The sequence below is a fragment of the Rhea pennata genome, chromosome Z (assembly GCF_028389875.1).
Source record: "Rhea pennata isolate bPtePen1 chromosome Z, bPtePen1.pri, whole genome shotgun sequence".
NCBI classification, from domain to species: domain Eukaryota; kingdom Metazoa; phylum Chordata; class Aves; order Rheiformes; family Rheidae; genus Rhea; species Rhea pennata.
In genome coordinates, this window is record NC_084702.1 from 75,069,601 (window position 1) to 75,076,160 (window position 6,560).

A 6,560-nucleotide genomic window follows, 5' to 3' on the forward strand; every position below is an offset into this window, starting at 1 on the left:
TCATCACAGGCTGAATTGCTGTTTTTTTCAATTATGTTAGGTACCAGTTTAACCAGTTTACCAGATACATTTTTTACTTCAGTAGGATTCTGAAAATCTGAGTGTCTAAACAGATATTTTCAGTGCAACAGAGCATATTTGCTGTGCAAGGATTTGTCTTTTTTAAGTCTGAATAACTAAAAATTATTCGTCTATTCTAACCTGGTCATTTTGTAGCTGATAGTACCTATCTAATATAAGTATCCCCCAAACGATCAATCACCTCATTTACTACTGTTTAGGGATGAGATGAATTGCCTGTGTCTTTCCATTGCTTATACAGGTAGCAGAGATGACTGGTTTAGAACAGACTCTCTGCTTTTACGTGTCTAAACACAGCAGAGATGACTGCCATGCATAGTGCCTGTTTGGTATAGTCACTGTGAATTACTCTACGAGGGACCAGACCAAGCTCTGAAATCACTGCTGTCACATTTAAAAGGCTGTTAGAGATGGAAAGCAGCCTTTGTGACAAGCTCACAAACACAACCGTGCTGCTGTTCTTACTCAGCCTGAATTGCCAGTTATATCTCCCTACTGGCCTTAAATAGCCATCAGAAATACCTGTCCACGTTCTAGCTCTAGTGACTTCTAATTTTGTACCAGCATTTATCAGAATAAGTTGTCCTTTTGCAGTTTTCCCATCAGCAAAAAGGGAAATAAAGTTTGTGTGTGTTTTTTTTTTTTTTTTGTTTGCTTGTTTTTAATATATATTGATCCACACGGTGTAGATGACTAGCAAATGACAGATAGATCTTCTGAAGATATGAGAAGCACCTTGGTAAGATCCTATACTGTTGTTGTAAGTCCTTCTTTGCTTGGGTTCAGAGAGGTTGAACATCTGCTTGCTGGAATCCTACTTTGATTTTTAGGAGATCTCACTAAATTCTGGGCAAATAGGTGAGATACTGTAAAACTGCTAACTGCACATTAACTCTGTTCCTCAAATGAAGTTTTTCGAGTCTGATAGTGCTATGGAATAGATTGGAGCATAAATCCTCATGTTTTGTGATATAAACCTACCATTTGCTGATGTAGGCTAGGAAGAAATTTCCCCTCTGGGCAACAATTATCCATCAGGTTGGGAGCCTGGGAAATCAGGTATTATATGAGCTCTAGTCTTCTATTGTATCAGCTGTGAAAATCAAGAGAAGGGAAATATTTGCTGTCAGTCTCCAGATGAGGTACAACCCACTACCAGATCAAAGCCCCGTAAAGCTTCAGAGCATTGGACATTATTTATTATTACAGATATATTATTGACTCTCCATACTTTTATATACTCTGGCCATACAGAAAAAATTACGAACATATACAGCTGTGAAAGAGAAAGTTATGAATGCAATGGGTTTTGAAAATTAGTTTATTAGCACAGAAATGTCAGATTATTATACAAGGAAAGTGTTGCTAATGCTAGAATAAATGCAAGAAAAAAAGAAGAATAAATGCAAAGTTGTGTTTTGTAGCAGTATAGGAAAGTTATGCAAGTGACTCGACAGTTAGAAGAGATTTGCTCAGTAAAATAAATAAATAAAACAAAAAAAAAGAAAATAAGAATTTTGTGTCTACAGCTATTTTCAAGGTCCAGTGAGCACTCTTGGTGGAGATCTATATCTTTTTACTCTTTCAACAATCTTTTAGAAGATTATAGTGCAGACAAGATCAGAAAAATCAGAGTTTACATATATTAGAAAAATATAAATTACATAAGATTGAGGTTAAAAACACAATCTAAATTGTCAGGTTGGCAAAAATAATAACAATTCAAAAATAATAACAACATTGTTATCATAACAATATAAGAGCATGGCAGTAATTGATATCCTTGAACAATAAAATGCTTTTAAAAGAGTTTTTTGTAAGAAGCAGCAAACAAAATGTGAATTTAGAAGGTAAAGTAGTATAAAATTCAGTGAAGTTTTGATATTCATTAGCAGATGTATCATGTACGAGGTTAAAAAAGGCTATAACTCCCCCCCCCAACACACACACACACAAACACAAACACGAGCTCCACCTGTTTTTTAGGGTTTATCTGCGCGAGCAGAGCAAATGCAGAATTCCGCTTGTAATCTCACATAATGCTTCAGAGGAAAACACTTGTTTGTTTGTTTTTTTTTAACCTTGGAACCCCAGCTTAGAAGTTAAATGTCACGTTTTGTTTCTGTTTAAAACAAATGTTCATTTTCATTTTCTGTTTGACAACAGAAAAAAATCAGACAATTGCTTTACTGTTGTGCTTCCTGTTAAACCTTTCTGTTTGGAATACAGAATATATAAAAATGAATGAAGTTGCAGCTTGTTCATAATTTTTAGTTTTTCTATGTATTTTTCTTTTAGCCCTTCTATCTTTTTTAAAAATTCTTCAGTTCTAGAAAAATGATGCAATAGCAGAAAACAATCTGAAATATATTCTGATGCCTTTAATTGTCCAAAATATCTTTTGTTACCAGAAAGTAATGAGGTGTCAAAACCCTTATTTTTCTTTTTTTTTTTTTAATCCTTTTAAAATTGAAGAAGAATGAAAAATCTGTGGGATATTGAAATGTAAAAGACAGATAAAATAAGAATGAGAATAAAGAGGGAAAATGAAGAAGGAAAATAAAGGCTTGAAATAAACATAAAATGTAGGCAATTGGAAGTAAAAATGGCATCCCAACTGCTTTAGCTAAAATGTAGCTGTAAATCATTTAAAATATGATTGAATAAAATAATGTAAAATATCATCTTCCTTTTTCTGCAGTACTATTTTTCAATATGAGAAGAAAGTGCCAATCAAGTTGAACTTGTGTATCCAGTAATATTTTTGGAAAGGATAATAAAGTCAGGAAATACATGTGCATTTTCAAAGAGCGACAATGTGTTAAAATACTGCACTTGTGCATATGTCATGTGTGTCATGTCTATATGACTCTTACAGGAGAAAGAAGCAAAAGAAAATTAAATTTTCATAAGATTTCATAAGAAAATCTTTCTGCTTGCATCCACTAATATGGATGAAGAGAAACCTCTGATAAATTTGCTGGGATTTGGAACAGGACCTCAAATAGCAAAGTACCTTTCAGGAGGCCTCCTTTTAAAAACTTAACTAAGCAAATATCCACTGCAAGAGAATTTTTCCAATCATAGCATAATACACTGACGGTAAAATTTAACCCTAAAATATTATAATATTATTAATGCTACGGAACCTATTTGGTAATGATGCCTAAATTTAAAAGCTGAGCTGAAAATAAAATATTAGCTGCAATTTCTTTTTATAGCACTTGCCCGTCAGCAACCTGCTGCAAATATTTGTGTCGACAGCTAGCGTAGATTGCTCTGTTATTTCGTTCATACGCGTTTGTGTGATCGCTTGGCTCTTGAGCTGCTGTCTGTCCTTTATCATAAATAACAGCACATAATGAGACTCTGAAAACACCTTGATGCAACAAAGTCAATTGATTTTTAAAAACGTTTCGCTCCTCCTGTTCGCAGGTGTCTGAATTTGCTGCATTACGCTACTTGTGAGAACAGGCTGTCGCTCCCGCGGAAAGGAGCTGCGACGGGAGCCATCCGTGCCCCGAGGACGGCGTCTGGGCGCTGCGAAACCAGCGCGTGATTGTGTCATACTCCGAGACATATTAATGCTGTCCTTCATCGCTTTTTAATGCTTTTTTGGGGGGAAGTACAAATGAACTTGTCAGGAATTTCAGCTTGTAATTTGTTTTTTTTTTTTTTTTTTTTTTCTGTTTCTCAGTAAAAGAAGAGAAACAGAAGATAAATAAACAAGGAAATCAATATCAATCTGAATCTCCCTAAAAAGAAAAAAACATGATGAGAAGAGGTGAAACTTTTTTTTTTTTTTTTAGAATTTGTCAACATGCTTCTTTTAATCTGATTTTTCTAGCTGACTTTCTTCCTTAGGCTAACAAATTTCCTATATATATTTTTTTTTTATCTCATGAAATTTTCAGTAACAACTCTTTTATCTGTTTGGGAAAGCAGGATTGAAAAAAGTTACATGCTTTTCCCATGCTTCCCGTAGAACTCTAAAAAATAATAACTATTGAATGAAATTAAATATTAGATAATATCATTTATACATCAAGGCATCTGACGAGTTACATAGACAACATTAATTCTTCTTTCTACCTTTCAGGTGCTTGAATTGTAATCTTGATATTATTTTAACATATATGTATACTTAGATAGGCAGCTGAACTACAAATCATAGAGGAAGGGTGCATAAACTTCATACCACTGAAAATATTCCCTATTAAAAGATACAATGTACACATAATACACGTTGCCTACATAATAACAGTTTACTCCATTATGCAGATGACTAAATCTCTGTATTTTCTGTACAGTTCTGTAACCAAAAAAAGGTCAAAAAGAAAACTTTTGGGTTCAAGCAATTTTGGAAAGTACTAATTCCAAGTAGAAGTCTGGAATCTGCATTTATATGCTGTTTTTTTTTTTTTTTTTTAAGTCTATTTATAACAAAAATCTGTTTAACATAAATCTAACCATACTATTGCGGAGGAAAATCAAGTTTCACAGATGAGAGCATCAGAACTGGGCAATCATTCACTATAATGTCAGAAAATGTGGCATATTTTATATATATGAAAAGTGTCAACTCCTTATCTAGAGATATATACCATTAAACAGTGATGAAGCACTATCGGAATGGCAAAGCAGTAAATGGCCACTGGGACATGGGTAAAAGCTATTTGCCTTGGATAGGCTAACACAGGAATCGAAGCCAGCCCTAGAGCAAAGCCACACGGCCGAACATGATGAGCTTAGACAAAGTTTGACTCATTCAAATTTCCCTCCTCCTTTTACTCTAGAGAGCCAAATAAACCAAAGTTCACATCCACATTTGCATTTTCTACTTGTCTTTCTGGTTGAAATGCATTGAATGAAATTAAGTAGTTCTCAACAAATAAAAATCCCTCTAATTCCACAGGAAAGGAGGAATTTTAAAGGGCTCAGGTTGCAATCATTAACCTTGATTAACCTAAATATGACTGATCATCTAATATGGTTGAAATCTCCAAATTTATTCAATGCTCACTCTATAAGCCCCATTTTAGTTGATAATATAACCTTGCAAGAGTTAACTTTTCTTCAAATCACGTATGCAGATTGTGGGTTTAATTGTCAGTTGTGCCTCTGCAAACTTGCCCAGTTTCATCTTGGAAGTATAAGCATCTCAGAAAGTTTTATTTCTCTAACAGCAAATATTTAATTAAATAGGATATTGTAAAATAAATAAATTAATCTGTAAACACGCTGGAGGGCAGAAGGACATGTTTTTATTTATATGATTTTAATAAAAGATATGTTTCTAGTTAAATCCCTATGTGAGTGTTCTAATATATAAAATGCAATAGAAGAAAGTGGTGAGTCTGTACTTTAAAGTCTGAGCTTTAACTAACTTTGCACTTTCAGTTATAAAAAGAAAAAAAAAATGCTTCCTTTTTTCATTCATTTTCTTCACCCTTCCCTCTTTTTTCTTAGATTCATTTGACAGAAGATAGTAAGACAAAAGCACAATCTTTGCCTTCCTGGATCAGAGCCAGGATTAATCCAATAAGAAGCAAAAGCACCTCCATGCAAAAAAGGAAAGGAAAGGAAAGGAAAGGAAAGGAAAGGAAAGGAAAGGAAAGGAAAGGAAAGGAAAGCAAAGGAAAGGAAAGGAAAGGAAAGGAAAGGAAAGGAAAGGAAAGGAAAGGAAAGGAAAGGAAAGGAAAGGAAAGGAAAGGAAAGGAAAGGAAAGGAAGGGAAAGGGAAAGGGAAAGGGAAAGGGAAAGGGAAAGGGAAAGGGAAAGGGAAAGGGAAAGGGAAAGGGAAAGGGAAAGGGAAAGGGAAAGGGAAAGGGAAAGGGAAAGGGAAGAAAAACCTTTGTAGAAGAGGCTGAGTGCTTTTTCTCTGCATAAATTCTTCACATAACACTTCTAAGTCAAACATTGGTCTAACTCAAAAAGAATACATTTTAATATACTTCCTGTTACTGTTTGTCATTGATGTTTCATATATTGCTGACATTCCCCTAAAGAACAGTGTTTGGAGACCATGTTATCCATTTAAATATCTAACCCCTTTTAGAAAACTGCCTAAACCCTTGGTCATGTCCTGTTGCAATGAACGCCAACATCTATTTACGCACCGTAAAAGTATTTTCCTTTATCAGTTTTGTTTTAGCTTTCTGTTTCATTTGATGTCTCCATGGTCTTGACTAGTGCCTGGGATAACATCTGTTTTCCTATTTCTAGCTTTTTCTGAAAACTGTTTCTGGTGTGCACCATACTGGCAATTCACCTTCCAAAAAGAAATGTAAGAAACAACTGGAGTTGACTAAAACCTCTTATTTGTGCTGTGCAAACTCAGAGTTTTTGTTGTTCTGCTAAACCACCTTGAGTACCTTCTCATTTTAAGTGTTACAGAGAGCTGTACGATTTCCCGGCATTACAGGGCTGGGTGTAAAAACCACATCGGCCTATTTAAGTTAACTTGAGTACATACTCCAG

General features: G+C 34.5%; 1 long non-coding RNA gene across 1 annotated transcript; it reads left to right on the forward strand.

Moving 5' to 3' along the window:
• The first annotated feature begins 592 nt into the window (after positions 1-592).
• Positions 593-5,429, forward strand: LOC134153577 (uncharacterized). Its single transcript, XR_009961172.1, has 2 exons — positions 593-820; positions 3,517-5,429. It is a non-coding gene; the product is annotated as an uncharacterized LOC134153577 (long non-coding RNA).
• The last annotated feature ends 1,131 nt before the right edge of the window (positions 5,430-6,560 follow it).